Genomic DNA, 10,011 nt, shown 5'->3' with positions numbered 1-10,011 from the left:
TTGACGTTTTACAGGGGCTGGGGTTGGGGCCGCACTTCTACGCGTGCTCTGAACGTGCCAGGTGGTCTTGTTGTAGGTTACTCCGGGCGCGCTTAGCTGTGTCCGGCCGCTTAACGACCGGACTCGAGAATTGCCTTAAGAGGCTGCATTGTACTTCTGCCGCGAGAGCCGCTGTATGTTCCTCCGTGCGGAGAGAACGTTCAGTGTTTCTATTGACCGTGATGACTCCTCGAGGGCCTGGCATCTTGAGCTTGAGGTATGCGTAGTGCGGCACCGCGTTGAACTTTGCAAACATGGTACGTCCGAGCAGGGCATGATAGCCGCTGCGGAACGGAACTTTGTCGAAGATTAACTCCTCGCTTCGGAAGTTATCCGGGGATCCGAAGACCACTTGCAGTGTAACTGAGCTTGTACAATTGGCTTCTACACCTGGTATGACGCCTTTAAAGGTCGTCTTGGTAGGTTTAATCCTTGAGGGGTCTATTCCCATTTTGTGCACTGTATCCTGATAAAGCAGGTTCAGGCTACTGCCGCCGTCCATCAGGACTCTGGTGAGGTGAAATCCATCGAAGATTGGGTCTAAGACCAATGCGGCGAATCCGTCGTGGCGGATGCTGGTGGGGTGGTCCCTTCGATCAAAAGTGATCGGGCAGGAGGACCATGGATTGAACTTCGGGGCAACTGGCTCCATCGCGTATACATCCCTGAGTGCACGCTTCCGCTCCCTTTTGGGTATGTGCGTTGCGTATATCATGTTCACCGTCCGCACCTGTGGGGGGAAACCCTTCTGTCCTCTATTGTTCGGCGGTCGGGTCTCTTCCTCGTCATCGCTATGCAGCCCCTTATCATTGTTTTCGGCAATTAACTTGCCTGCCTACTTGAATACCCAACAGTCCCTGTTGGTGTGGTTGGTTGGTTTTTCGAGGGTGTCGTGTATCTGGCACGAGCAGTCGAGTATTCGGTCCAGATTGGACGGACCCGGAGTAGTTCTTTTGAATGGCTTTTTCCGCTGACCGGGTTTAGAGCCTCTGAATCCGGCATTGACTGCCGTATCCTCACTATTGTCGCCGTTAATGCGGCGTTTGTTTTTGTTACGACGCGACCTGCCATTACGGTCCTTGATATCCGGACTGCCTGAATTTTTGCTGAGGTTGTTGCTGCGTGCTAGCCAGCTGTCCTCACCCGCGTAGAAGCGGGTCATGAGTGATGTGAGGGCTGCCATGGATTTCGGCTTTTCCTGTCCCAGGTGCCGGGCAAGCCACTCGTCGCGGATATTATGCTTGAAGGCCGCGAGGGCCTCCGCATCCGGACAGTCGACGATTTGGTTTTTCTTGGTTAAGAATCGTGTCCAGAATTGTCTGGCCGATTTGTCTGGCTGCTGAATTATGTGGCTTAGGTCATCAGCATCTGGTGGTCGCACGTACGTGCCTTGGAAGTTATCGAGGAATGCGGCTTCCAGGTCTTCCCAACTCCCAATTGACTCTGCTGGCAAGCTGTTAAGCCAATGCCGGGCTGGTCCTTTAAGCTTGAGGGGGAGATATTTGATGGCGTGAAGATCATCACCGCGGGCCATGTGGATGTGAAGGAGATAGTCTTCGATTCAAACCGCGGGGTCTGTTGTGCCGTCGTAAGATTCAATATTCACGGGTCTAAACCCTTCGGGGATTTGATGATCCATTACTTCATCTGTGAAGCATAGTGGGTGTGCGGCGCCTCTGTACTGGGCGATATCACGACGGAGCTCAAAAGAGCTTTGTCTGTTTTGTTCGGCCCGGTCGGACTTACTGTGTCCGACATGACGGTTGTCGTCACGTATCATGGGGCGCCCACGCGATCCATAGATCGATCTTGATTGTCTTGTCCTATCCTCCAATATATCTCGCAAGTCCAGAGCGTTCCCCTATGGCCTTGTGCTTTTCAAGCGATGCCGGGGTACGGGTCTAGTGAAGGGCCTAGAGGCCTCTCTGTCGCGACCACGGGATGGTCGGTCAGCCGTATTGTCTCCTAGTGATGCGGGTTCATACGCCTCCTCCTCTAATCGGGGGAGCAGCTTGCGTTTAGGGTAGCTTTTGGAGGGGCGTTCGAGCTCATGCTCTTCGGCCGCGAGGACTTCAGTCCATCTGTCGGCTAGCAGATCTTGATCAACTCTAAGTTGTTGCTACTTTTTCTTGAGGCTGTTCGCCGTGGCCATAAGCCTGTGTTTAAAACGCTCTTGTTCGACAGGATCCTCAGGCACGGCGAATTCATCGTCGTCGAGGCTTGCCTCGTCTCCGGAGGGAGGCATATAATCCTCTACCTCTTCTTCTGCCGCTCTCTCATGAGGGCTGGTGTCTCCGTCCTCCTACGCTGGATCTTGCTAGAGTGGGTTGTCTTCGGCACTGTCTGGTGTATTATTTTCTCCGGTGCCGGAATCTTCATTCTTGCTGTGGCGGGATTTAGAGCGGCGCCGCTGACGCTGGCGCTTGGGCTGTTTCTTGGAGGGGTCATCCTCCGCTGTTCCTTCACCATTCCCATCCTTTGGGATATCCACCATGTATATGTCATATGACGAGGTGGCTTTCCAGTGCCCGGTGGGCGTTGGTTCTTGGTCGTCTCCGGCATCATCATCCATACTGTCGATGTCTTCGGAGTCGTAGTCTAGCATGTCGGTTAGATCGTCGACAGTGGCTACCAAGTGGGTGGTGGGTGGGCTTTGAATTTCTTCGTCGTCCGCATCCCAACCGTCCTGACCGCAGTCCGGCCAGGGCTCTTCTGATAACGAGAGATACTTTAGCGAACTCAAGATGTCAGCGAAAGGTGAGTGTTGAAAGATGTCCGCTGCGGTGAACTCCATGATCGGCGCCCAATCAGATTCGATCGGAGGGGGCGCGGGAGGTTCGGAGTCCGGCAAGGAGTCCGGCACCTCGGAGTCACGAGCTTCATGAGGGACAAGGTCAGTGTTTGGCTCTATCGCCGTAGAGGTTGCAGCCCCCGAGCGGTGTCTAGCCATCCGTCCTCGACCTGCGCAGCCGGCTCCGAATTGAAGATCGGAGCGGGCTTGAGTGCGGCCTCCAGGGTACTGTCCGGCTGCAGAGCTAAATCATGCTCGCCGTGACAGTGCGGCACGCTCGGCTGTGGCTCGAATCCATCGAGGATCAAGTCCCCGCGGGTGTCAGCCGTGAAGTTCAAACTTCCAAATCTGACCTGACGGCCAGGGGCGTAGCTTTCGATCTGCTCCAGTTGGCCAAGCGAATTGGCCCGCAGTGTGAAGCCGCCGAATACGAAGATCTGTCCGGGGAGGAAGGTCTCACCCTGGACTGCGTCGTTGATGATGATCGAAGAAGCCATCGAGCCTATCGGTGACGACACAGAGGAACTCCCAATGAAAGCACCAATGGCGGTGTCAAATCCCGAACTGTGCGTCTAGGCAGATGGTAACAGGAGACAAGGGACACGATGTTTTACCCAGGTTCGGGCCCTCTTGATGGAGGTAAAACCCTATGTCCTGCTTGATTAATATTGATGATGTGTGTTACAAGAGTGGATCTACCACGAGATCAAGGAGGCTAAACCCTAGAAGCTAGCCTATGGTATGATTGTTGTTCGTCCTATGGACTAAAGCCATCCGGTTTATATAGACACCGGAGAGGGCTAGGGTTACACAGAGTCGGTTACAATGGTAGGAGATCTACATATCCGTATCGCCAAGCTTGCCTTCCACGCCAAGGAAAGTCTCATCCGGACACGGGACGAAGTCTTCAATCTTGTATCTTCATAGTCTTGGAGTCCGGCCGACGATGATAGTTCGGCTATCCGGACACCCCCTAGTTCGGAACTCCCTCAGGTGGCCCCTGTGTCGATGAACCAGGTGGGACCATCAAGGAGGATGGTGGTGAAGCTGCGGCCAGACCCGCCATCTTGAAGTGTTGGGGCTGAAAGGTGTGGTTGTAGCAATGAGCGCACTCCCAGGCATAGTGCCGAGGGCCACGGAAGAGCTGGACATGCGAGTCCCCGCCACCACCGTGGTCACCGCCATGGTTTCCACCGTAGTCACCATTCTCGCGATTGCCACCACCGCCACGGTCACCGCGATACCCGCCGTGGTTGTTGTTGTAGTAGTCATCGCGGTCACCGGGGTTGCCGCGGCCCTTTCCGCGGTAGTTTCCCTTGCCACAATTGTTGGTGTTGCCGTTTTTGTCACGAGCGACATAGTTGATGGAGGAGCCACCCATATGAAGTGGAAGACAAGCCGCATGGTATTCGTGGCGGCTCTCGAAGGAGATGGCATGGGAGTAGAGCTCGCCCAGCGTCATGATGTCGATGCGGGTCGTGACAACAGTGATGAGGGGCTCGTACTCACTGTCGAGACCGGTGATGATGGCAATGATGATGTCCTCCATGGAGAGGTTGGAGCGGATCTTGGCGAAGTAGCACTAGTAGAAAAAGGGTCAAATGTGAGACACATTAGTCCCGGTTTGTAACAGAACCGGCACTAATGTGTCCATTAGTGCCGGTTCCAACGGCTAGGCGGGAGGATCTCTTTAGTACCGGTTCGTGGCGAACCTTTAGCACCGGTTTGTGCCATGAACCGGTACTAAAGAAAGTCGTGGCAGGATGTTGTCAGAGTGGGGCCCTTCCAGCACCTTTAGTACCGGTTCGTGGCACGAACCGGTACTAAACGTCGTCCTATATAAACCCTTCGTCCACTCGCACTCTGTTCTTCCCCCTTTCCCCTCTCCCTCTCCTCTGTTCTTCCCTTCTTCCTCTCGAGTTCATCACAAAATTTGCCTCAAATTTGTCAAGATTACCAGGCCCCCATCCATTCAAATGATCACCAAGGTTAGCAACTTTGTCCTTTCATCTCTCATTGCTAGATTAGCTCTTGCATTGGTTTATATAGTGATTAATTGTGGGTTTTAGTAATTTGGGAGGAATTATATGTGGTAGTATTTGATTTATATGCAATTTGAGGTCAAAATAACACTTAGTTTGCATATGTAGGTGTGTTTTACTTAGTGCCTCCTAAATCTCCGTCGTAACCACCGTCGATCGCCCGCACCGTCCCGTCGCCGGCACCACCTTGTGGTGAGCCTCTTTTTCATGAAATTTTATATAAAAAATTGATGTTTGTGTGATTTGGATATATAGTTACTCGTATAATTATCTTACCCGTACGTTGTTTGTTATACATAGTGCCATGGTTTTGATATCCGTCCCCGTCGGCCCTCGTCCTTGTTATGATTCAGATGTGGTATATTCTCTTTTAAAACTATTTGTTGCATTTCGTGTTTATGACAAATTATGCCCATCAAGTTGACATAGATATTTTTATCTAGGAGGTATGTGAACCGGAAATTCCAACCGACCTTATTGTCGAGAGGTTAAATTTAGTTGAAAGAGAAAACGAGTACTTGAAAGAAAAATTGAAAAGAATTGAGGGGGAGAAGATGGAATTGGAGTTGCATGTTGCCGATGTCGTCGATGATCACAAGATCAATATGGAGAAAATGCGCTTGAAGATTAGAAAGATTAGAAAATATGCCATCGATAGTGAGGCTTGGTATCATTATGCTGTTGGATCAATTGTTACCTTAGTTGCGATCTTGATCGCATTTGTTTTTGCATTTAAATGCTTTAGCTAGAGAGTTATTTGTTTGTTGCATTTAAGTGTTGTATGAACTTTATGTATGAACTTGTATTAATTTGGTCTATTCGGTGTTGTGTAATGAAGATGAGCCGGCAATGGATGTACGATGACCGATGCTCTGCCCAGTTCGTTGAGGGCGTGCATACTTTTCTGCTTGCGGCTGAGGCAAACAAGCGGGCGGATGGTTTTATGCCTTGTCCATGTGCTGGCTGTAAGAATGGTCGCAATTACTCTATGTCAAGAACCATTCACGTCCACCTGTTTGAGTCCGGTTTCATGCCCCACTATAATGTTTGGACCAAGCACGGAGAAAGAGGGGTTATGATAGAAGACAATGAAGAAGAAGAGGACGACGACAGCTATCCTGGCCATGGGTTCCCTGAATACGATGATACAACAATGGGGGAAGAAGCTGAGCCGGTAAAGCGGGAAGAAGCTGAGCCGGCAATGCGGGAAGAAGCTGAAGAAGAGGCATCAGATGATCCCGTCGATGATCTAGGTCGGGCCATTGCCGATGCAAAGAGAAACTGCACAGGTGATTTGGAGAAGAAGAAGTTGCAGCGCATGTTAGAGGATCCCAAAAAATTGTTGTACCCGAATTGCGTAGGTGACAAGAAAAAGCTGGGCACCACACTGGAATTGCTGCAATGAAAGGCAGAGAATGGTGTATCTGACAAGGGATTTGGAAAGTTGCTGGTAATGATAAAGGATATGCTTCCAAAGGACAACGAATTGCCCGAGAGTACGTACGAAGCAAAGAAGGCTGTCTGCCCTCTAGGGTTAGAGGTGCAGAAGATACATGCATGCCCTAATGATTGCATCCTCTACCGCGGTGAGTACGAGGATTTGAACGCTTGCCCGGTATGTGGTGCATTGCGCTATAAGATCAGCCGCGATGACCCTGGTGATGTCGAGGGCGAGCGCCCCAGGAAGAAGATTCCTGCCAAGGTGATGTGGTATTATCCTATAATACCACGATTGAAACGTTTGTTCCAAAACAAAGAGCATGCCAAGGTGATGCGATGGCACAGAGAAGACCGTAAGAAAGACGGAAAGTTGAGAGTACCCGCTGACAGGTCGCAGTGGAGAAAAATTGAAAGAAAGTACGGGAAGGAGTTTGCAGATGACGCAAGGAGCGTATGGTTTGGTCTAAGCGCAGATGGCATTAATCCTTTTGGGGAGCAGAGCAGCAACCATATCACCTGGCCTGTGACTCTATGTTTGTATAACCTTGCTCCTTGGTTGTGCATGAAGCGGAAGTTCATTATGATGCCAGTGCTCATCCAAGGCCCTAAGCAACCCGGCAACGACATTGATGCGTACCTAAGGCCATTAGTTGAAGAACTCTTACAACTGTGGAATGGAACAGGTGTACGTGCGTGGGATGAGCACATGGGGGAAGAATTTGACCTAAAGGCGTTGCTGTTCGTGACCATCAATGATTGGCCTGCTCTCAGTAACCTTTCAGGACAGACAAACAAGGGATACCGCGGATGCACGCACTGTTTGGATGATACCGATAGTATATATTTGAATAGTTGTAAGAAGAATGTGTACCTGGGACATCGTCGATTTCTTCCGAGCAGGCATCCCGTAAGAAAGAAAGGCAAGCATTTCAAAGGTGAGGCGGATCACCGGACGAAGCCTCGCCACCGTACTGGTGCTGATGTACATGATATGGTCAAGGATTTGAAGGTGATATTTGGAAAGGGTCCTGGCGGACAACCTGTTCCGAAGGACGCTGACGGACGCGCACCCATGTGGAAGAAGAAATCTATATTTTGGGACCTGCCATATTGGAAAGACCTAGAGGTCCGCTCCGCAATCGACGTGATGCACGTGACGAAGAATCTTTGCATGACCCTGCTTGGCTTCTTGGGCGTGTATGGAAAGACAAAACATACACCTGAGGCACGGGAGGACCAGCAACATATGCACGGAGAAGACGGCATACATCAGGGTCATGCAAGCTACGCTCTTACCAAAGAAGAGAAGGAAATCTTCTTTGAATGCCTGCTCAGTATTAAGGTACCGTCTGGCTTCTCGTCGAATATAAAGGGAATAATAAACATGGCAGAGAAAAAGTTCCAGAACCTAAAGTCTCATGACTGCCATGTGATTATGACGCAACTGCTTCCGGTTGCATTGAGGGGGCTTCTACCGGAAAACGTTCAATTAGCCATTGTGAAGCTATGTGCATTTCTCAATGCAATCTCTCAGAAGGTAATCGATCCAGAAATCATACCAAGGTTACAGAATGATTTGGTGCAATGTCTTGTCAGTTTCGAGTTGGTGTTCCCATCATCCTTCTTCAACATCATGACGCACGTCCTAGTTCACCTATGCGAAGAGATTAACATTTTGGGTCCTGTATTTCTACACAATATGTTCCCCTTTGAGAGGTTCATGGGAGTCTTAAAGAAATATGTTCATAACCGTGCTAGGCCAGAAGGAAGCATCTCCAAGGGCCATCAAAATGAGGAGGTCATTGAGTTTTGTATTGACTTTATTCCTGACCTTAAGCCGATTGGTGTTCCTGAATCGCGGCATAAGGGCGGACTGGATGGAAAAGGCACGCTAGGAGGGGAACAAATAATATGTATGGACAGACATTCTCTCACTGAAGCACACTACACAGTTCTACAGAATTCTGCCTTGGTGGCTCTGTATATGGATGAACACAAGAATTTGCTACGCTCCAAACACCCGGAGCGCTCTGATGACTGGATTACACGTGAACAAACCAGGAGTTTCGCCAGCTGGTTGCAGACACGTACCATGCATGACACCTCTATTGAAGATGACATGTACTTGCTGTCCCAGTTACCATCTTCGAATATAATGACTATCAAAGGGTACGAGATAAATGGTAATACATTTTATACGATCTCCCAAGATAAGAAGAGCACCAACCAAAACAGTGGTGTCCGCTTTGATGTAGAAACCAAGACGGGAAAGGAAACATATTATGGTTATATACAGGACATATGGGAACTTGACTATCGACGTGGTTTAAAGGTCCCTTTGTTTCGGTGCAAATGGGTCAATATGACACGAGGCGGGGTAACGGAAGACCCGCGGTACGGAATGACAACAGTGGATCTCAACAATCTTGCGTATGCAGACGAACCATTCGTCCTAGCCAATGATGTGGCACAGGTTTTCTATGTGAAGGACATGTCTACCAAGCCAAGAAAAAGAAAAGATAAGGAAGCGAATGCATCATACGATGAGCCAAAGCGGCAGATAGTTCTTTATGGGAAGAGAAACATCGTGGGAGTGGATGACAAGACAGACAAGTCAGAAGATTATGAAAAGTTTGATGAAATTGCTCCATTCATAGTGAATATTGACCCGAGCATCCTGTTAAATGATGAAGATTTTCCATGGTTACGGCGCAAAGAGACACACGCGAAGAAAAAGTTTCACACCCAAAGATCTGGGATGTGATCGGCTTCACTATCATCACTTTCTTCTGTGTTTCACACCCAGAGGGGAATCTCTGTAATAGTTAGGGTAGTTATGTGTTTTGGCATTTGAAACGCGAAGAAATTTTATGTGCAAACAAATTCTTTCATGCCTTTACTGATTTTTAAAGTTAAGTTATTCACAAACTAGTGATTCACACTAATTTCAAATAATTCAAAATTTAAACTATTCAAATTTGAAAACTACGGGCACTAACAGAAAGTTTGTAATTTTTTGTACCTAAAGCAAAAATATTCACAAAGAAACTCTAAATACACAAAAAAAACACAAAAATAAATAAAGCAAAAAAATAAAAAAAAAGCCCGCCTACTAGGCCAGAGCGGCCTGCATACGACTAGAAACTCAACATGTCGTTGGGCCAGGATGCAGGCCCGCAAAGGCCAAGTGGGCCCACAGGGCAGCAAAGAACACGTAGGCCCAGTAAGCCTGCTTTGGAGAGGAGCTCGAGAGAGCGACCGCACGGGGGTTTATAAACCAGTGATGTCGCCCCTCGGCTAGCGAGGTGGGACTAAACTTGCCGCACCGCACCTGCGCCAGCGCACCCCCTTTAGTACCGGGTCGTGGCACAAACCGGTACTAAAGGGGGGGCCTTTAGTACCGGTTTGTGCCACCACCCGGTACTAAAGGGGGTCGCTTCCCGCCGCTTGTGCTGGCCAAAACAGGCCTTTAGTACCGGTTGGTGGCTCCAACCGGTACTAAAGGTGCCTTCTATATATACAACACTTCGAAAAATTTCATTCTCCCTCTGTTTCTTCCTCTGTTTCCCCATTGAAGCACCGCCCGCCCCGATCGATCGACGCCATCACCGACCCTGTCGCCGTCGCCGCCCCCGTCCCTGTCGCCGCCCCCGTCCCCGTCGCCGCCCCGTCCCCGTCGCCGCCCTCGTCTCCGTCGCC

This window comes from Triticum dicoccoides, chromosome 4A (assembly GCF_002162155.2).
Source record: "Triticum dicoccoides isolate Atlit2015 ecotype Zavitan chromosome 4A, WEW_v2.0, whole genome shotgun sequence".
Classification (NCBI taxonomy): Eukaryota; Viridiplantae; Streptophyta; class Magnoliopsida; order Poales; family Poaceae; genus Triticum; species Triticum dicoccoides.
This window is presented reverse-complemented; position numbering follows the sequence as displayed.